General features: G+C 36.8%; 1 long non-coding RNA gene across 3 annotated transcripts in view; it reads right to left on the reverse strand.

Moving 5' to 3' along the window:
- Window positions 1-23,794, reverse strand: part of LOC113895402 — a 675,663-nt gene that overhangs the window by 371,418 nt on the left and 280,451 nt on the right. The gene's annotated exons all lie outside the window — the stretch shown is intronic.

The following is a 23,794-nucleotide window of genomic DNA, read 5'->3' on the forward strand; positions in this document are numbered from 1 at the left end:
AGGCATTATGAAGTGTGTTCTCTAATCCTGGAAGCTGAAAACACTCCAGGTGGAAGAATTTTCATCTCTAATTTCAGTTCCCAGCACCTTCAATATAGACTAATTTGTAGCTCTAATCTTCAGCTGGAAGATTCCTTCTTCAAGCTCAATCATTACATCCTGTGAGAAAACTTCCCCAACTCATTCAGACAGCTTTACACAATTCACTCAGCTCTCAGAGGATCATTTATTCAATAAAGAATTCTGTGGTAAAATACACTTTTAAGACACAGACTCAGAAAACTTGAGTGACTTTTGTTTAACTCTTCAGTTTAACTTTATTATGGCACATAAGATAAACTACACTGGTTGCCACTCTCTTCTCCAGGGGATCTTCCCAACTGAGGGATGGAACCCAGGTCTCCTTCATTGCAGGCATATTCTTTACCATCTGAGCCACCAGGGAAGCCCATAAACTACATGATCCTGCATAAATTAAATACTGAGAAAAACTCAAGTTACTGAAGAAAAAATAAAGCCAAACAAAATGAAAAACATGTTTACATCGAGTATATTTAGACTCTTAAGGCTATCTCATAAAGAAAGAATTGGAATGAAAAGATGTAAATAATAGTTCTAAGTTAAGAGAGAATGCAATCTCTGTCCAGAGTGCAAGTATTCTGTTTTCAAGCCAAGAGCTCATACCTCCTCCTCATGTATCACCCAGCAGCTCTATTTAAAAATGGGTAAATTTAGCCCATGATTGACAGCTTTAAGAGTGACTTCTGCTTTAAAATAATCAGTTCTTAGGAAAGGTGCTTCTTAAATTCGGTTCCTTATTTAAAAGCAACAATTGTCCACCATATGTATGTGTGTGTGTGTGTGTGTGTGTGCGCACATGCACGCACATGTGTTCAGTCGTGTCCGACTCTTTGTGACCCCATGGACTGTAGCCCACCAGGCTTTTCTGTCCATGGAATTTTCCAGGGAAGAATATGGAAGCAACCTAGATGTCCATTGACAGATGAATGGATAAAGAATGGTGGTACATACATACAATGGAATATTGCTGCTGCTGCTGCTGCTGCTGCTGCTGCTGAGTCACTTCAGTCGTGTCCGATTCTGTGCGACCCCATAGACGGCGGCCCACCAGGCTCCCCCGTCCCTGGGATTCTCCAGGCAAGAACACTGGAGTGGGTTGCCATTTCCTTCTCCAAAGCAGGAAAAGTGAAAAGTGAAAGTGAAGTCGCTCAGTCATGTCTGACTCCTAGCGACCCCATGGACTGCAGCCCACCAGGCTCCCCTGTCCCTGGGATTCTCCAGGCAAGAACACTGGAGTGGGTTGCCATTTCCATCTCCAATGCAGGAAAAGTGAAAAGTGAAAGTGAAGTCGCTCAGTCATGTCTGACTCCTAGCGACCCCATGGACTGCAGCCCACCAGGCCCCTCCGTCCATGGGATTTTCCAGGCAAGAGTACTGGAGTGGGTTGCCTTTGCCTACTCAGCCATAAAAAGGAATGCATTTGAGTTAGTTCTAATGAGGTAGATAAACCTTGAGCCTATCATACAAAGTGAAGTAAGTCAGAGAAAGACAAATACTGTATATTAACGTATATATATAGGGAATTTAGAAAGATGGTACCAATGATCCTACGTGCAGGGCAGCAAAGGAGACATAGATCTAAAGAACAGACTTTTGGATCTAGTGGGAGAAGGCCAAGGTGGGATGATTTGAGAAAATAGCATTGAAACATGTACATCACCATATGTAAAAATAGATGACCAGTGCAAATTTGATGCACGAAGCAGGGCACCCAAAACCAGTACTCTGGGACAACTCAGAGAGAAAGGGTGGGGAGGGAGGTGGGACAGAGGATTACATGTATCTACCTGTGTATACCTGTGACCAATTCATGTGGATGTATGGCAGAAACCATCACAATGCTGTAAAGTAATTATCCTCCAATTAAAATAAATTAATTTAAAAGAAAGAATATAGGAGCAGGTTGCCATTTCCTTCTCCAATGTATATATACATCAAGTTACATAATCAACAGTAGACATCTACTGATTTTAAATATCTATGTATGTATATCGGAGAAGGCAATGGCACCCCACTCCAGTACTCTTGCCTGGAAAATCCCATGGGCGGAGGAGCCTGGTAGGCTGCAGTCCATGGGGTCGCTAAGAGTCGGGCACAACTGAGCGACTTCCCTTTCACTTTTCACTTTTATGCATTGGAGAAGGAAATGGCAACCCACTCCAGTGTTCTTGCCTGGAGAATCCCAGGGATGGGGGAGCCTGGTGGGCTGCCGTCTGTGGTGTCACACAGAGTCAGACACGACTGAAGTGACTTAGCAGCATGTATGTATATAAATACACACAGACACATACATACCATATATTGTTGTTATTATTGTTTAGTTTCTAGGTCATGTCTGACTTGTGTGACCCTGTGGACTGTAACCTACCAGTATCCTCTGTCCATGGGATTTCCTAGGCAAGAATATTGGAGTGGGTTACCATTTTCTTATTCAGGGAATCTTCCCAACCCAGGGATTGAACCTGCATCTCTTGTGTCTCCTACATTGGCAGGCGGATTCTTTACCATTGACTCACCTGGGAAGCCCATACCATATATACAAATACTGTATTTTAAAAGAGTGTGAAGAAAATATTTAAAGGTATCACTGCTATCAACCTTTATTTGGTAATTTTCAATCAACAAAGCTTTCCAGGGTTACATTATAAGGAAGAAAGAAAAGAAGAAAGAAAGAAAGAACTATTTCAACAACCCTAATCAAAGGCAGAATTGTATCCATCTACATGACAGCCTCAACTGGAAAAGAAAGAGAACATTATAGAGAGAAATAATATCTTATGGCAGAACAAAAACAAGATGTAAGGTATTTTTTACCTTATAAAATGTAATGTGTAAAAAAAAAACAAACAGTTTTGAGTAAATGATGGAGGGTTCAAGATACTAAAAAGTTCACTAAACTATTCGAGGCCTGCTATTTAGGACTGAGCAAGAAGGAAGTTCTTTAGTTATTTAAAGTATGAATAAATCATTGAAAATAGTAAATACTTTAGACTGCTCCCTTCGTGATCAGCATTTTTAATTGCATCATCTCTAATTTCTCAAACTTAAAAATTAATGTAATTACTTTCAGTTTTACAGACAAATCAACCATCTTAGAAAGATTAATATCCTTGCTCAAGGTCATAATGACAGTAAAAGTTAGAGGCTGGTCTGCCTCCAAACACCACATTCTTAAGCCCTACCCTGTATTACTGTCTGTGTTGACATTTGTGACATACATGACATGGGGCTAACATTTGATGATCTTCATGTACACCGATATTCTTAAAGCATCTTTCCAAAGACTGAGGGTTTTATTCCTACAAAACTTGGAGCACTGATTAAAATATTTCTGCTGGAAACCACAATTTAGTCTTGTTTCAAATCAAGTAAATTAAAACTCTATCAAATATATATTGCATAGAAAAAAAATAGCATCACTTCATTTCTAAAGAGCTGAAAAATTAACAGAGGCTTAAAAGTCCACATTTGCAAACCCCATCTAAAACACCTTTATGTGAATTTCTCAGATTTTACACACTATTATATAAGCACTGCAAAGAATATATCACTTTTTTTTAAGGTGGAAATAAAATTGCAAACCTTGAAAAGAAGGATTTTATTACCCATCCATAAAATTCAAGTTTACAAGAGAGTTGGAATATATGCTAGGGTAACCTGATCATGCATAAAAGAGGTGATACACTCCGGGGCTCACATTACTTTAATTAAAAACCTGCTTAAGGTCACTTCAGGTTGGGAAGAAGAACAGTAATAGAAGGCACAAGGAAAGATTTATATTCTTGATATTACCACTAACAGGAATCCTGCATAATATAAAGATGGGTTTATTTATGTGTCAAAAAGCAATTAACATAAACTAAATGTTAGATGTACAATGGTTTTATTAGAGGGAAGGCACTATAGTATCCATTCATAGAATTCCTTTCAGGATTGACTCACTAGTTCCCATTCAATTCCTTCTGCCAACTCATGAACTTTTATCTAAAAGTAATCCACGCACACAATAAGAGAACCAATTTTACCTCAGATACATGGAAAGAGTTCCCTCAATGAAAACTATATTTTAAATATTATTAAACAAAGATACTACAGAGATATTCTGTGGTTGGGGGCAGGTGTCAAGAGGTTTAAATTGGGAGTGATACCATAAATAAACAGAATGTTACTCTTTAAGGAGGAAAAGGAAAGTGGAAATAAATTTGACCAGTGAAACAGAATCATGGAAAGTATAAAATTTAGTTTTTACCCAGATCCACTGATAGTCAAGGCTTCCCTTATAGCTTAGTCAGTAAAGAATCTGCCTGCAATGCAGGAGACCTGGGTTGGATTTGTGGATCAGGAAGATCCCCTGGAGAAGGAAATGGCAACCCACTCCAGTATTCTTGCCTGGAAAATCCCAAGGACAGAGGAGCCTGGTGAATTATAGTCCACAAGGTCGAAAGAGTCAGACACAACTTAGCAACTGAACCACCACCACTGATAGTCAAAACACGTTACACTGAGAGGTATTTTTTCATAATTATGTCATGCATGAATGTGAGAGTTGGACCACAAAGAAGGCTGAGTGCTGAAAAATTTAGACTGTGGTGTTGGAGAAGACTCTTGAGAGTCCCTTGGACTACAAGGAGATCAAACCAGTCAATACTAAAGGAAATCAATCCTGAATATTCATTGAAAGGACTGATGCTGAAATTGAAGCTACCAAAACTTTGCCAACCTGATGCAAATAGCTGGCTCATTAGAAAAGGCCCTGGTGTTGGGAAAGATTGAAGGCAGAAGGAGAAGGGGATGACAGAGAACGAGATGATTGGGTGGCATCACTGACTCAATGGACATGAGTTTGACCAAACTCTGGGAGATTGTGAAAGACAGGGAAGCCTGGTATACTGCAGTCCAGGGGGTCGCAAAGAGTCAGACACGAATGAATGACTGAACAAAAACAATTGTGATTTAAGATCAGGGAAATTTCTTGACTTGCCTACAATTTGAAAATAATAGACAATCTTGCACTGGAATTAATTATTTTCCTGCATTTAATTCAATTTCAACTTCCAGAAGCACTAATTTCACATGTGGTGAGGCCACACCACATGAAAAGAACTGTGCAAAGAACAGGGACAAAAAGATAACACAATTACCACTCTCATTAAGGAACAGTCTGTTCATTCTAAATTAGCTATATACCCAGTTCATTAATATATTTATGACAAGTTAACAAACCACAGAAAATGCACAGATGTTCAATGCAAACATTGAAGATAGTTATTTCTAAAATACTTTTCAATTATTTCGCCATTTCTAATTATAAAATGTACTTCATTTTTTTTTTTTTTTTTACTTTCTAGATTTGACCTCAAAGTCAGTAAAGCTGATTAATCTTTGCTTTGTGAAAAACTAACTCTATTCATTTTCTTTGACATTAGATCATGTTGATAAGATTGGGTTTCTCAGGTGGCTCAGTGGCAAAGAATCCTCCTGTCAATGCAGGAGACTCGGGTTCAATCCCTGGTCAGGAAGATCCCCTGGAGAAGGAAATGGCAACCCACTCCAATATTCTTGCCTGGGAAATTCCACGGACAGAGGAGCATGGCAGGCTATGGTCCATGGAGTCACAAAAACTCAGTCTTGACTTAGCTACTCAACAACAACAACAATATGTTGATAAGTTAATATATTATGTAGAAAATGAGTGGAAACAGCATCCACCATTACTTTCCTTCTTAAAGCATCTCTACGGAATACTTTGGAGGCTTTGCTTGGAAAGTGAACTGGACTTACTTATTCTAAGAATTGTGACATTTACTCTTCAAAATGAGAAAAATAGTAGATGTTTCAGAAAAGTTTAAAACTGTTACAATTATAATGCAACTTATTTAGTCCTTTAATGCAAATATACTTTATTTGGTCAAAAGTCTATGGACAGAAAAATAGTGAATTATTCTTAAAACCCACCCTTATTATTTGGCAGGAAATTAAGCCTAAACACAAGACAATATGACAAAATCACCAGATGTTTTCATAGAATGCAGATATTGTGCTAATGAATTCCACCCTTACGGAAAATTCCACCTCATTTCACAAGGTTCAAAATTTGTTCCCTCAAGGAATGAAAATAACTATTAGGGTCACTGACTAACAGAACAAAGCTCCACATGATGAAACAGTTTGTTACTTTTTTTTTGGAAATACCATTCCTGTCCATAGTAGGTTCTACAATGTCTTGTAATTTATTAATTTATTTGTTTGAATTTTTTAATTAAAATGATACTGAAATGTACTAAGAAGTAAACAAGCCATCCCTATCATACATATTCCGACCACCCAGAATTAAGCATCAGTAATGTCTTAGCATATTAGTCATTACTATCTTTTAAATAAAATTGTTTTATTATATTTATAGGGTTCATGTCCACTGTGAACTCAAAAATTTATTTGTAAAGAAATAAAAGGTACAGAGAAACATGTTAAAACACCCAAAATCCTTAAGCAGTAATAACTAGAATTGGTATCAGGAGAGCTTTACTTCAGGCATCTTTCAAAGTACATATATGGATGGATAGATGAGTGAAAAATGATATCTTTATGAATATTGAATCATTACAAATAATATTTTAAGTTATTAAATTTAACTTCAGTAGAATATAACAAAAGAATGAAGCTGAAGACAGTGATAAATTTGGAATATTTAGATATCAAAAAAGACATTATATCTTTAAATTTCCTTTTAGCTTAAGACATTATAAGAAGGTCATTATCTTTTTTAAAACTACACGTTCAATGATTTAAAAATACATTATTCAGCATGACTTTTCCAGTGATATATAATGATATTAATAGTTTCAAATGTACCAATATCATCTCTTACTTCCAAATTTTTAAATGTGAATATGCTTCAATTCACCTTCTCTAGACTTTTGTCATTTCTGATAAAATATTACTTTTAGTTGCTAAGTTTTAGCTTTATACTTAAATAGATGTGAAGCTTACCATTATTTTTCCCCTGTGGTCTTTGCTTTCTGCATTCTTTACTTTAATTCAAACATGAATTGGCTTGATTTTATTGTCAGGATGGTTTGAGTTTGCACACACACATTGTTACCTATCTATAAAAATATAAATACATAATCATTTTTAAGAATTAAAAGTTAAAAGTAAGTTTAATTAAAAATTAAAACAAGTAAGATGACTAAAAGAAAATACTTTTAAAAGAAAAGTCAAAATACTAACACAAGGGAATGTATAAAATTGTTCTTTAAATGGATTCAAATTCTATAAATGCCCTTTAGCTAATTTCATAATAATCTAATTAAAGGGAATTCTACACTGATGAAGATCCTCTGGAGAAGGCAATGGCACCCCACTCCAGTACTCTTGCCTGGAAAATCCCATGGACAGAGGAGCGTGGTAGGCTACAGTCCATGGAGTTGCAAAGAGTTGGACACGACTGAGCAACTTCACTTTCACACTGATGAGGCAATTCTAAGTTTAATTTCCAATGCTTATTTAAAAATTAGTTAGGGAAGTGAGCCATTTTTAAGAATGATCTGAATACTTATACTGTATTGATGCTGGAACTTGGTCACTAATCTTCAACTCCTCTGAATTTACAGAACTCATGCAAATAAGTTACTGTATTAAAATGAGCTGTACTGAAATTACAAATTCACATTTTAATAGATATACTAACTTGCAAGGTGGGAACATAAAGAAAGTAAGACTGGAGACATGAGCATTAGAATTGCGCATGTGCACACACACACGTGCAGAGTCTCCTGCATTTGTCACAGTTGATTCAAGCAGCTTGTCATCTGAACAGACTGCTTTTTTAAACTCACCCATCAGTAATCTAATGCAAGAAGAGGTAAAAGAACCTGCCCCAGTGAGAATCTATGCCCTTGCACTGATTTAACTTATTTTCAAGGACTGATTATGATAGTTTAATGCTTGCACTTTGGACCCCCGGGTATCAAGTAAGGAAGGAAGAAATTAGCTGTGACTTGGCGGGATTCTCATTTAAATTTCACATGCTGGGATTTGAAAATTATGTATTCTGATTCAAAGGGTGTATAGCGTGTGACAAGCTATGCAACACTCTCAGCTGCTTGCCCAGCAACATGATAGTCACATTAAAGCTCAGGCTGAAATAACACATCTGACAAAATGGATCACCTGTGACAAAACAGCTCATTGGGAAATGTCACAGAGGGCTTATGAATCACCTATCATCAGACATGCTTAGTACCCAGGAGGCTGGTGGTATCACCAGAAGAACATTCCTAACCAAGAATAATTAGATTTCTCTGGAAGCAGCTCTCAGAATAAGCTTTCAGACTGTCAAAATTAAAAGCAAAAGCCTACTATCACGTATGATAGCATTACAAAATTGGCTCTTTCCAAGTCCATAATCATATAAATATTATACAGAAGTAAGAGGTTTGGGAATTGAGAAACAGGGATTTTATCTCTCCTTGGAATGATAAGACAATATATAATTGAAACCCCATATTCTGATCACTCAGGAATATGATATGGGGTCAAGGAAGCAGGATGGCTCAGGGCTTTTCCTCACTGTAGGTTCCCAAAGGAGAGAGAGAGAGCACTGGTCTCTGACAGGACTAAAGGCAGAATCCACAAATCCAGCCTCACTTAATCCATCTTTAAGATATCGTAAAGGGAGATCACTACCATATGCCAAGGGAGATTGGCAGAAGGGATGTGTGCTTAGCCACAGAGAAGCAAGTGTGAAAAAGAGTGAGGCACTCAGCTGTGTCCAACTGTTTGTGATCCCCTGGGCTGTAGCCCATAGGTTCCTCTGTCCATGGAATTCTCCTGGCAAGAATAATGGGGTGGGTGGCTATTCCCTTCTCCAGAGGACCTTCCTGATCCAGAGGTCAAACCTGAGTCTCCTGCATTGCAGACAGATTCTTTACCATCTGAGCCACCAGAGAAGATCTTGCACAAAACTCCAGGGGACAAGAGATATAAAGAACTAGGTCTTTGGATGGCACTATAAAGAACTTTGTGCAATTATGATTCACACACACACACAATCTTGATTTAATGCCCAATATTTAGTACAATGGTGGCACATTGGTAAAGTATCCAGCTGTCAGTGCAGGAGCTTCAGGAGACAGTTTCAGTCCCTGGGTTGAGAAGATCCCCTGGAGGAGGGCATGGCAACCCACTCCAGTCTTCTTGCCTGGAGAACCCCATGGACAGAGGAGCCTGCTAGGCGACAGTTCATGGATTTGCAAAAGAGGAACGACTGAGCACGCATACATTTACTACAATTAATCAGGCCACTATTTGAAAATTAGTCAAACTACTAAGCATGTTTGAAATGAAAGGAAGAACTGCCATTCCATATATGTTTTAATTCAGTTTGATAAAAAGAAAAAAGAATGGTATGCATTAATATTACTCAATGATATATGTTAGCTTTATTGTAAAGCAATCTGTAGTAAAAAGGGATCTAGAAAATCTGTTAGTGATTATCTTTAAAATGGTCCCCTATTCACTATAAATTTGACCAGCAGAAATATTTAGAATGGAGCAGCTAAAATTGTAATGAATTATTTCTAAATATTTAATTTTTAAAAAAGGAACAAAGATGGTCAAGGTTAACTATTAACTTCATGTGAATTCAAGGCTGCAAAAAACTACAGCAAAATTTTGATGGAAAGCTTGTCTCCTAGTAAGAAATCCATTAAGGCTTGTGAGAGATTTCTCTGTTTTTTTAAGTGGCATCCTAAAAGCAAATCTAAAACTTTTCATTCTAATCCAAATATAAGTACTTTCAAAAGATGAATTGTTGGTTAAGAAGTTACTTATTCATATTTGAAAATACTTTTATGACAAAAGCTATTAAATTCAATTATCATAAATTCAATATCCTGATCACTTACACTGGAGAATGTTTGTGATAATGTTAACAGTCAGCCTCCCATGTACTTTTACTTATCTTTCCTGCCTTAAAAAAAATGTATTTAGGTTCAAGAACACCTCTGTTAGTTTTAGAGATAGGTAATCATTCAAGAAGGGACTAACAAATGACCCCATGGTTTATAGAGAAGGTTCTTACATGACAATTCAGTGAATTCTTCAGTTAATTTTTTTCAGATTTGCAAATGTGTAGGTAGAACATATGGAAACTTATTAATTGCATCAATATGAAAGTCAGTATGTTTACTTCCTGTCAATTTGGTATAGTTTACTGACCAAGACACATTCAAAAAGGTTTTCACTTACCTTGCTCAACATTTCCATTTTGATACACTACCCCTCTCTTTCCCTTAAAAATATCTCAAAAGCAAAAGGTCATCTCAAGTAAATCAAGATTTATCCTTTTATGGCCTTATTATTTCACAGTGCGGATTTCTAACTTACAGGCAAATACAATCGAATCAACTAGACATGGCCATCTGGAGTTTAAAACCACCAATAACAGAATAACTGTTAAATGTATTAGTCTAGTTCTCTGAGTGGCATTTTTCCCTTGTGTCATCATGCCAAGTACTCAGGGATGTATCCAACCCATAATTTGAGACATCTATGCCTGTAGGCAAAAAGGAGATAGAAGCAATTGAAGTTTAAAATACAGAAAATTGATTAGAAATAGAATTGAATTAACACCTAGAAATTAGATTGCTTATTTAATTATTTCATTTAGTTTTCATTTTCCTTCAATTACTTTGCAATCTTTTGTAATAAATGAAGCCAAATCATAGAAAGAAGTTTTGTCTTTTCCTTTTATAAAATTAGCTCATTGTATGAACTACAAATGTGAAAACATCTAGCTATTAATTTTTTTAGGCAATATGGTTGCAGTCTGAAGAAGACTAAGTTAAATAGAAATGTTTTTCTAATAACTGAATTTCTTCAATTTGCATATAAAGAAAAAACCAAATAATCTAAAAAGAATGTTTCTGAGGCAAAAGCATTTTTAAAAAATCAATATCAATTGAGACATAAAATGCTATTGCAAATGCTACTATAGAATTCAGGCTTCTCACATATTTAAAAATATTTCTTTGTATTGAAGGTATTAAAAATAATGCTTTAAGTATGTGTAACTGGAGGTATACATACATATAGGTAACATTAGGAAAACTAAACAAATAGTAAAGAATATGGCAGAATTATCACACACACATGCAAACCAGTAAACAGTAGCAGATTATATCAACATTACTGCCACTGGATGTTCTATGTTTATTAGTAGGTAATGCACTGTCTGACGTGAGATAGAAATTTTGGGTATCTAACCATAAAACATAGGGAGAAGGCAATGGCACCCCACTCCAGTACTCTTGCCTGGAAAATCCCATGGACGGAGGAGCCTGGTAGGCTGCAGTCCATGGGGTGGCGAAGAGTTGGACACAACTGAGCGACTTCACTTTCACTTTTCACTTTTATGCATTGGAGAAGGAAATGGCAACCCACTCCAGTGTTCTTGCCTGGAGAATCCCAGGGATGGGGGAGCCTGGTGGGCTGCCGTCTATGGGGTCACACAGAGTCAGACACGACTGAAGCGACTTAGCAGCTTAGCATAAAACATAGATGATCAAAACTTTTGCATACTCAGAATCTACATTATTCATTAAAATTATAAAGAGGCAAAGGTATCGAGTTGCTCTTAAATCTACTGTATGCATGTTTTGCCTACATACCTAACCATAAGTTAGAGCAGAAATTGGTCCAGAAGAATCATGATTTAATCAAGTAAGCACACGTCTCCTCCATGATCTCAGCAGAAATGTTAGCCCCCAGATGACTTTCTTCTTCAATCAACCATAAGAGCCTGGCATTCCATTATTCATTTAGTCCATTAAGTTAGAAATTAAAGTTTTGTATTCAGTAATTCCTTATTAAATACAAAAATCAAAGAAGATAACATTCCAACCTACCATCAGTGATAATACAGGGATGCTGATTGAACTAGATTTATGTTTCATTTAATTCTGGCCTATTTTATATTCTTATTTCTACATGCATTTCTATTTCTCTATTTTGTATCTGCAATTCCTATAAGATGACCTAGTAAAAATCATCTACCAGCATACTTCAACAAAATAATTATGGGGAAGTCAAAGAGGTCTTCAGTTGAGTAGCACATTTCTAAGCAATATCCAGTAATAAAGCTTAACTGTCTTGTCTCGGCCTATATACATTCTCCCTAAATAACTATAAAATGATAGTATGAATCATCATAACAAATATTATTTGTAAAACATAAAAGCCTCTCTTGACAATTTTTCCCAGAGTTCTTTTGGTAATGCTTAAATTTAACTATGAAAGAAGAAAAAGTGGCAGAATCTTTTGATAGTTACAAATTAAGTCAACAAGTTTTTTATTCTCTAACTAGGAGATGTTTTTAAAAGTTTGATTTCTTTTTAAATATATATCTTAAGAGAATGACAATAATTAAGAGGATAGGATCACAAAATCATTCACATGGAATTATTTTTAAGAAGTCAAAACAGCAGATGTTGGAGCCAGTTCCTTTTTTAGAAGCCTCCGCCTTTATGGAAATCTAAGGAAGTCCAAGATTAGGATAGGACATAATGAATGAATTCTATACTCTGGGTGCTGCTGCTGCTGCTGCTAAGTCGCTTCAGTCGTGTCCGACTCTGTGCAACCCCATAGACAGAAGCCCACCAGGCTCCCCCATCCCTGGGATTCTCCAGGCAAGAACACTGGAGTGGGTTGCCATTTCCTTCTCCAATGCATGAAAGTGAAAAAATAAAGTGAAGTCACTCAGTCGTGTCTGACTCCTAGCAACCCCATGGACTGCAGCCCACCAGGCCCTTCCATCCATGGGATTTTCCAGGCAAGAGTACTGGAGTGGGGTGCCATTGCCTTCTCCATACTCTGGCAAAACAAAGCAAAACCATTCCTATCTGTGCTATGGATATAAAAACTATTACATTTGCAGTGGAAGGTAATACACTAGCTTTCTCTTAAATTAGCTCTGAAATATTTCTTTCAATGAAATTAACAAATTTGACATTTTAAGAGCAATAATTTATGACAAGTTGTCTATTGTATTAAATAGCTATGTTGATGAATCTCATGTCTGGAAAACTTACGTTTAATCATAAAACTTTCCTTTTTAAGCCATTAACTGCCATTCAGAACATCCCAGGAATGTGTAAGCTTTTGTACACTTAGGTGAGATGTTCTGTGGCAGTAAAGCACAGTAGTAACTTGGAACCAAGTACAATATGGCAAGAAATGACTTTTTAAAAAATTGCTGAAAAAAGATAACATGGCAAACATCTTATTCATTGGAACTATTTATTCTGGCAAATGTCCATACAAAATAAGTTACATGGTAACCCTAAAAATAGGAACAGAAGCATAAAAATTTTTTAATAATTTATACATCATTTATAAAAATAAATGATATAATTGAAAAAGTAGTTCCACACCAGCAGTAGACAAATAGCACACAAGATAAAAGATCAAAGCTTTTTTCTTTTTCCTTTATGATTGGATTTTGCTTTTTAAAAAGTTTCTATGTAATTAATTTTGTATTTACAGAAAAACATCGGGAAAACTTTTTAATTTTTGATACTCTTCAAAATTATTAATGATAGGTTGTTTCTCAAATTTAATAAATATTAGTAAAATAAAGATACTAAATTTTGTGATATACAGACATGCATGCAAACACATATACACTCGATGAATCAGTACTTCAAAATGAATTTTGATGAATTTATATACCAGAAACAAACAGGAATATTAATAATATGTGATGTGTCCAACAGCCTTACTGATAATCTTTTTGTATGGTGATGAGAATGATATCATTTTATAGGAAAAGCCTGTGATAAATACTGAAATCCCTGCAGAGGTGGCTAGTATCTCCATTAGATCTCTCAACCTGACAAGGAACCAGGATATCAGTGGAATTCGTACTTGAAGCATCCTGCAAGGCCTGTGGTTACAGGTGCTATAGTCCGGACAATTTGTCTTCAAGGAAACAGAGATGATGTTAAAGAATAATACTATCTGTGGTAATTCATATTTGGAAATACAGTGGAATGAACCATGCTGTGATCTGAGTGTTTGTTTTTGTCCTTGTTTAGCTGCTAAGTTGTGTCTGACTGCTTTGTGACCCCAAGAACTGTGGCCCACCAGGCTCCTCTGTCATGGGATTTCCCATGCAAGAATTCTGGAGTAGGTTGTCATTTCCTTCTCCAAGGGATCTTCCCCATCCAGGGATCGAATCCACATCTCCTGCAATGGCAAAAGCTATACATGACAAGCTCTTCGGGGTGAAGTCTGGATTTATTTTTTTTTTCTTATGGTACACAAGGAATTAGATAAATAAATTAGATTTGCGTGAAGCTATTGTAATGCTCCTGAATGTGTACTGGAGTTCAGCAGACTTCCATAAGGGTGATATGGAAAGTGCACCAACAGTCACTCTTACATTAGAATTGCCATTGTATATCAGAAAGCTTAGGGAATCTTTGCCTCACTCCATATACCACTCTTCATAAGTTAACAAGATTCCTCCTGAAAGAAACACAGATTTTGTTTCCTATACGTAACTGAAAAGAACCATAGAAACTAACAACAATAATACTGACCATGACAAATAACGAAATCTTTAGCACCCCTTAAAGGATTTACACGAGTTTGACAAAACTGCTGTTCCTCACTTGGTTTCCAATACTTTTAGTGGTTGCTCCTTGTTCATCAGACTGCTACTCCTGAGACTGGATAGAGCCTCAAGAGTTAATGCAATCACCAACAGTTCCTTATTATTACAGGGAATGGCTTAGCTTTAGTTAATGACAATGAACTGAAGAAAAATAGCTAGAGCTGCTCTACTACAGTGATAACAGGGGTTTTAAATTAAACTTCAAAAAGCTTTTCTCAAATCGTTGATTGAAATACATAATAAAAGCTACTCAGTTGTGCCATGAAATGGCTCTTGTCTAGGCTGGTTATATTATTGAAGCGCCACAGAAAGAAATCTGGGAACTCTGCGATCCACACAAATATATGTATTTGAAAAATTATTCTTAAAATGTGCTCAAAGGAAAATGTTTGCCTTTTTCAGTTCAAGTGATAATTATAGAATACCTAAAGCTATTATATAAAATATTGCTTCACATTGCAGGAGACATAATGTTGTAAAAACACACACATACCTATTTGTCTTTATTATGTCTGAAATAAAATGTTATAAAATTATGGAAAAGATGTTCAAGTCTTCTGTTTGAAAATCTGAGCTCCATAAAAGTAATAAACCACATGCTATCTGACAAAATGATAGCAAAGACAAAAGAAAAATCAATTAAGTGAAAAGAAATTACTCAGGCAAAGGAAAAATAATATCATCTGTTCCATTTTCTAATGTAAATATGTAGCTAGGAAATGGATTCTTTGTTCAACATAGACAAGAGGTCTTTCAAAATGTTCTTAATGATTTTTTGTATTTTGCAGCATTTTTGTGCTTATTTTCAGTTAAGACTATGTGCATATAACCCAAATATATGTTCCTTTGAATTCTTTTTTAAAAATATTCACCTTTCTTATAGACTACATTAGGATACATGATAAACACAGATATTACACACATATTATATATACCAAGTATTACCAGTATTTATCTATCTGTTTAAGACTGTTTTATATTTATTGAGTAATGTTGATTTCTGCATCATACAAAATGACATTTACCTTTTATAATGGAAAATCTCTCTTGATAGATTCATCAATTACTCCCCTCAAAATAAATGTATGCTTTCAACTTAGTACAGGTTTGTTTCTTTGCATGATTAGGCACGCACACACACACACAACCTTTAACTTATGAAGTAGCTAAGCTATGGCATAAAGGTGATAATCAAGATTAATTTTGAACTGACTAATTTGAATTCCAACAAGCTGCCAGAAAGAAGTTCCCTTCTATCTCTGCCCAGGGCATCTGAGATTGCCAGAAGGAGCTCTGCCAGTGAACACTGAAACCCCCTTTCCACTGCACCTTCCTCACCCTCCTCCAGACCCTACAGGAAAAACTTAAATTCTAGAGATGCCAATGGTGACTGGAGTTGTGAGGAGAAAAGACAGTTGAAGACTGCCAAATTTTAGCATTTTAATTCATATTTGCTATTTGACAAGGAACAAAATACAAGTCTACTATATACAAAGGAGGCCCATTCCAAAAGCAAGTTCATTAAGTCCAATTTGTTCTCAAGTCCAACAAAGTTAGCCTAGGTACCAAACTAACACAGTTGGCTACATAGTACTGTACTGTAATAAGTTTATAATACTTTTCACACAAATAACTCATAAGAGCCAAATACAAAAAGCAAACATTTAAAAAATGTTTTTAAAGAAAATATTTTTAATCTTATAGTACAGTACCTTGAAAAGTACAGTAGTATAGCACAGCAGCTGACATGTTCTCACATTTGAAAGTTTGCAACTTGAAGTTTGTACATAGGGGACTTACTGTCTCAGAGTCTCTCAGAGGTGGAGCAGTGGCCATTTCAGGACTTTCTCAAAGTCAGTCGTATATTTAAACTTATGAAAACAGCATAGAGTTCAGTTACACAATGGTTACCTTCCTGCTGACTGCTCCCACACTGAAAGCAAAAGTGTTAGTCGTTCAATTGTGTCTGACTCTCTGTGACCCCATGGACTGTAGCCCACCAGGCACCACTGTTCATGGAATTCCCCAGGCTGGAATACTGGGATGGGTAGCCATTTCTTTCTTAGGGGGATCTTCCTGACTCAAAGATTGAACCCAGGTCTCCAGCATTGCAGGAAGATTCTTTACCATCTGAGCCACCCTATCACACTGAGGTGCCAATAGTTTTTGCAATTTGAGTGGATTCGTCACCATCTTTCATCCACAACTATACTCCGAAAATTTAACTGGAGCTTCTCCCTTTTCCTCTTAGATTCCTTTGTGGCAGGTAGACATGAGCACCAATTTTATTGTCATAGACAAGTGAGCCAGGCACTATGAAGACCCATGACTACATTTTTTAAATAATGCAATGTGCCAAATAGTTAATGCTGCACACAATGAGCAAATAATGAATTATACCTTCATATCTATACCAAGTATTCTAAAGCTTTTGGATACATTTTTCCTTTAGACAAACACCAGCTCTAGCAGGTAATTTCCATTTGCCAACACCACATATAAATTCTCACTTTTTTCCCTGTCAGAACCCTTATTTGGTTTGGGACATCAGAGGGCTCAAGTAAAATTACTCAATTTCTCAGGTTCTTATAAAGCCAGAACAGACAAAGTGACACAGTTCCGGCTAGTGAGGTTTATGTAGAAGCAAACATCCTTTCCCAAATTTAATGGCACCATCTTGCTTTTAGCATATTTTTTTTTTCTTTGCTTCCTGCCTAGACAGTCAATATGAGGCTATAGAGCAAAAGAAAGTGCAAAAAAAACAATGACAGAAAGTGCAAGCATAAGAGGCCCCAGTATGGACCAGAGGGAAAGAATCTGGAATCTAAAAGGCATCCTTGAGGATTTTAATTAGACTTAATTATGGCTTAACCTCCTAAAGGAAATCAACCCTGAGTATATACTGGAAGGACTGACAATGAAGCTGAAGCTCCGATACTTTGGCCACTTGATGTAAACAACTGACTCATTGGAAAAGACTGTGATGCTGGGAAAGAATGAAGGCAGGAGGAGAAGAGGGCTGCAGAGGATGAGATGGCTGGATGGCATCATCAATCCAATGGACATGAGCTTGAGCAACCCTGAGAAAGAGTGAAGAACAGGGAAGCCTAATGTGCTGCAGTCCATGGAGTTTCAAAGAGTCAGACATGACTTAGAGATTGAACAACAGCAACATGGCCTAATATCAGGCTTCTTGTAGTGTGAGACAGTATTTATCCTTCTGCTCAAGCTGGTTAGAGGAAATAGAGGAAAACAACAGAATGGGAAATACTAGAGATCTCTTCAAGAAAATCAGAGATACCAAGGGAACATTTCATGCCAAGATAGGCTCAATAAAAGACAGAAATGGTATGGACCTAACAGAAGCAGAACATATTAAGAAGAGGTGGCAAGAATACACAAAAGAATTACAAAAAAAGAGCTTCATGACCCAGATAATCACGATGGTGTGATTACTCACTTAGAGCCAGATATCCTGTGATGTGAAGTCAAGTGGGCCTTAGGAAGCATAACTATGGACAAAGCTGGTGGAAGTGATGGAATTCCAGTTGAGATATTTCAAATCCTAAAAGATGATGCTATGAAAGGGCTGCACTCAATATGCCAGCAAATTTGGAAAACTCAGCAGTAGACACAGGACTGGGAAAGATCAGTTTTCATTCCAATCCCAAAGAAAAGCAATGCCAAAGAATACTCAAACTACTACACAATTGCACTCATCTCACATGCTAGTAAAATAATGCTCAAAATTCTTGAAGCCAGGCTTCAGCAACATGTGAACCACGAACTTCCAGATGTTCAAGCTGGTTTTAGAAAAGGCACAGGCACCAGAGATCAAATTGCCAACATCTGTTGGATCATCGAAAAAACAAGAGATTTCCAGAAAAGCATCTACTTCTGGTTATTGACTATGCCAAAGCCTTTGACTGTGTGGATCACAACAAACTGTGGAAAATTCTTTAAGAAATGGGAATACCAGACCACCTGCCCTGCCTCTTGAGAAATCTGTATGCAGGTCAGGAAGCAACAGTTAGAACTAGACATGGAACAACAGACTGGTTCCAAATAGGAAAAGGAGTACATTAAGGCTGTATATTATCACCCTACTTATTTAACTTATATGCAGAGGACATCATGAGAAATGCTGGGCTGGATGAAGCACAAACTGGAATCAAGATTGCCAGGAGAAATATCAATAACCTAAGATCTGCAGATGATATTACCCTTATTGCAGAAATTGAAGAAGCACTAAAGGGCCTGTTGATGAAAATGAAGGAGAAGAGTGAAAAAGTTGGCTTAAAGCTCAACATTCAGAAAACTAAGATCATGGCATCTAGTCCCATTACTTCATGGCAAATGGATGGGGAAACAGTAGAAATAGTGGCAGACTGTATTTTGGGGGGCTCCAAAATCACTGCAGATGGTGCAGATGGTGATTGACATGAAATTAAAAGATGCTTACTCCTTGGAAGAAAAGTTAAGACCAATCTAGACAGCATATTAGAAAGCAGATTACTTTGCCAACAAAGGGCTGTCTAGTCAAGGCTATGATTTTTCCAAGTGGTCACATATGTATGTGAGAGTTGGATTATAAAGAAATCTGAGTGCTGAAGAATTGATGCTTTTGAACTGTGGTGTTGGAGAAGACTCTTGAGAGTCCCTTGGACTGCAGGGAGATCCAACTCGTCCATCCTAAAGGAAATCAGTCCTGAATATTCATTGGAAGGACTGATGCTAAAGCTAAAACTCCAGTACTTAGGCCACCGGATGAGAAGAACTGACTCATCTGAAAAGACCATGATGCTGGGAAATATAGAATGCAGGAGGAGAAGGTGAAGACAGAGGATGAGATGGTTGGATGGCATCACCAACTCAATGGACAGGAGTTTGAGTAAATGCTGGGAGTTGGTGATGAACGGAAGCCTGGTGTGCTGCAGTCCATGGGGTTGCAAAGAGTTGGACATGACTGTGCAACTGAACTGAACTCAAGCTGCTTAAGTAGTGTCCTCTGTTACTTGTACAATAATTTCTTTTTTTTTTAACTTTATTTTGTATTGGGTTTAGTTGATTAACAATGTTATGATACTTTCAAGTGAATACTTTCAAGTGACTCAGCCATACATATGCATGTATCCATTTCTAACTGTTTTAAAACATGATCCAGTGTAGTTCTTAGTGATTGATATACTATAATATCGTATGTGTCCAGCACATTGCTAAAAGGGACTTCATGTATAGGACAGGAGCTGATCAACATTCTCTGAGGCATCTCTAAGCTCTAAAATATTATGCTTCTATAGTATTTCATCCCTAGCTATTGCAATCCTATTTCTTGAACCACAAAGTGAGACAATTTGTCTGAAAAAAAAATTTGTGTGTTTTTATATGAATAGAGGTCTGGGAGATATAGTCCAGATTCTAGAAGTAGCTAAAATTTCTGCAATGCTTCTGTTGTTTATGCTACTAGCAGGAAAGTATGATTAAAATCTGAATCACCTCAGAAAACTGCAATAGCACATCTAATTCTAAAATATTAATGTGCATGCATGCTAAGTGACTTGTGTCATGTTTGACTCTGTGTGACTCCGTAGACTGAAGCCTGCCAGGCTCCCCTGTCTATGAGATTCTCCAGGCAAGAACACTGGAGTGGGTTGCCATGCCTTCTCCAGGTGGTATTCCCGACCCAGGGATCTAACCCACATCTCTTATGTCTCCTGCGTTGGCAGTTGTGTTCTTTACCACTAGCACCACCTGGGAAATCAAAAATGTTTACAGAGAATAACAAAAATTGCTGACAGAAAGATTAGTGCTCAGGTTCAAAAACATGGCAGTCATTAAACCTGTTTTTGAAAGATGTTATTCCATAAAATGGAGAAGGCAATGGCACCCCACTCCAGCACTCTTGCCTGGAAAATCCCATGGACGGAGGAGCATGGTGGGCTGCAGTTCATGGGGTCGCTAAGAGTCGGACACGACTGAGCGACTTCACTTTCACTTTTCACTTTCATGCATTGGAGAAGGAAATGGCAACCCACTCCAGTGTTCTTGCCTGGAGAATTCCAGGGATGGGGGAGCCTGGTGGGCTGCTGTCTATGGGGTCACACAGAGTCGGACATGACTGAAGCGACTTAGCAGCAGCACAGCAGCAGCAGCATTCCATAAAAAGTATGTGATTTTGTGAAATTTAGATTCCTGTAAATGATTTATTTATTTATTTTTTGATGGATAAAGGACTTGAGTTGGTAATAATAAAAATGACATGCCTAAAAATGTATGCTCTAAACAAAAAAAATTTTTAAAACCTTGTCTAATCAAAATCATTTGTGGTTGTTTCTAAGAAATGTGAATTTGAAAGACACAATGAAGATTCAAAAAATCTGAATGGGAGGTGGGTTTAGGATTCTATTTTAGAAATAATTTGTTCTGGATGATTGTTGTGCTCACTGTCACTTAAGAAGTTCTACCATAGTGACAGAGTAGAATCCTAAGTCTCTTGATTTACTGTTTAGACTTGACTTCTAATAATGACATAAGACACTCAACACAAACCTTGGAACTCACATCAAATATTCAGACTCCATTTCTTCTATATTTAATTTTAATTCCAATGTCCCTAGAAAACAAAGACCCAATGCATTATCTTATCTGAGATATTTTCAGCCATGATATACTGTGGCATGATGAGCTAAGGTCCTTCATGATATTACTCTTTAAATGCATAGACTGTTTTTTTTTAATAGACAATAATATCCAATATAATTTGGCTGAATTGTATGAAGAATACCAAAAAAGTAGTAAAATAAGCTATCAACAAATTGAAAGAGAAATTTTCTGTTTAATAAATTTTAATATCATTTAGTAATGCAGAGCTTGTTTGAGATGAGGTATCTTAAGTAGTGCAAAGCAAAGAAGTTTCATTCCAATTGTTACTATAAATTCTGAACATAAACATTGAAAAGACAATGATATTGGTAAAGAAATTGTATGACAGTTGTGTGTAAAGAACATAGAAAGAGATACTGACAAAAAGTGGTAAACTATTTGAAAATCATGGGGGAAAGTGATTCGTCTTAGTTCTATCAACAGGAGTAAAATTTTCTAAAATTACCAGATTACTAAAAGAGTATTATTTTTTCACAAGAATTTATGGATTTAGAACTAGTTTTTATCATAACTGGCAGCTTAGGAAAATGACAGAACTCTCTAAGAAACATCTCTGTCTATTCAATGTATCAGTTGGAATTCGTGCTAAGTCATCTCAGTCGTGTCCACCTCTTTGCAACCCTATGGACTGTAGCCCACGAGGCTCCTCTGTCCATGGAATTCTCCAGACAACAATGCTGGAGTGGGTTACCATGCCCTCCTCCAGGGAATTTTCCTGACCCAGGAATCAAAACAGCATCTCTAACATCTCCTGCACTGGCAGGCGGGTACTTTACCACTATGCCACCTCGGAAGCACATCAGTTGGAATACTCACACTTTATTCCTCAGAAATCACTAATAGGATAAGATATAGATCTATTCTACTTTTGAATTTGTACAGCATGGCTTTATACTAAATATTTCAATGGAGGGGCATTGTTACACTGATAGTATATTGACATTATTGACAGAATTTAAGTATAACAATAGATTAAGTACATTAAATTTCATTGTACAAAATTAGTGATATGTAATACTTTTAAATTTCAATAAGAAAATAATTAAAGATGTTCATAAGTGACAAAAAATAATATTACTACATATAGAATTTCTGGTATGAATTAGAAATATATTTTAAGGTTCAGTTCAGTTGCTCAGTAGTGTCTGACTCTTTGCGACACCATGAACCACAGCACACCAGGCCTCCCTGTCCATCACCAACTCCTGGAGTCTACCCAAACCCATGTCCATTGAGTCAGTGATACCATCCAACCATCTCATCCTCTGTTGTCCCCTTCTCCTCCTGCCCTTAGTCTTTACCAGCATCAGGGTCTTTTCCAATGAGTCAGCTCTTAGCATCAGGTGGCCAAAGTATTGGAGTTTCAGCTTCAACCTTCCAATGAATACCCAGGACTGATCTCCTTTAGGATGGACTGGTTGGATCTCCTTGCAGTCCAAGGGACTCTCAAGAGTCTTCTCCAACACCACAGTTCAAAAGCATCAATTTTTCTGCACTCAGCTTTCTTTATTTTAAGGTTACCTCATCACAAATATTTTTTTGTCATATATTTGCTATCCATTTTTATACCTCCATAGTGTAAATGTAAAAACCTTATTCTGTGGCAAAAAGCAGTAGTTTCTTCAGAGGTTTTCACAGAGCCTAATACAACAAATCCCTCAGAAAAGTATGCCATATAAAATTCGTTCAGTTCAGTTCAGTAGCTCAGTCGTGTCCAACTCTGTGACCCCATGGACTGCAGCATGCCAGGCTTCCCTGTTCACCACCAATTCAAAGAGTTTACTCAAAATCATGTCCATTGGGTCGGTGATGCCATCACATCCTCTGTCATCCCCTTCTCCTCCTGCCTTCAATCTTTCCCATATTCAGGGTCTTTTCAAATAAGTAAGTTCTTCACATCAGTCGGCCAAAGTATTGGAGTTACAGCTTCAGCATCAGTCCTTCCAATGAATATTCAGGACTGATTTCCTTTACGATGGACTGGTTGAATCTCCTGCTGTCCAAGGGACTTTCAAGAGTCTTCTCCAACACCACAGTTCAAAAGCATCAGTCCTTCGGCATTCAGCTTTCTTTATAGTCCAACTCTCACATCCACACATGACTACTGGAAAAACCATAGCTTTGACTTTGTTGGCAAGGATGTCTCTTTGTTGGCAAAGTAATGTCTCTCTTTTTAATATGATATTACCATGAATGCATTTCTAAATTTGACTATATATCTAGATAATGGTGTTAACTAAATTATTCCTCACTTTATTATTAACTAGCTTGAGCATCAATAAGGAAAAGGAAGGTTCATGATGTGTATTCATTTGTTCTTGAATCAGCTTTGAAGTTACATCTTAATATATTACATATACAATTAATTGAGGA

This window comes from Bos indicus x Bos taurus, chromosome 1, assembly GCF_003369695.1.
Source record: "Bos indicus x Bos taurus breed Angus x Brahman F1 hybrid chromosome 1, Bos_hybrid_MaternalHap_v2.0, whole genome shotgun sequence".
Classification (NCBI taxonomy): Eukaryota; Metazoa; Chordata; class Mammalia; order Artiodactyla; family Bovidae; genus Bos; species Bos indicus x Bos taurus.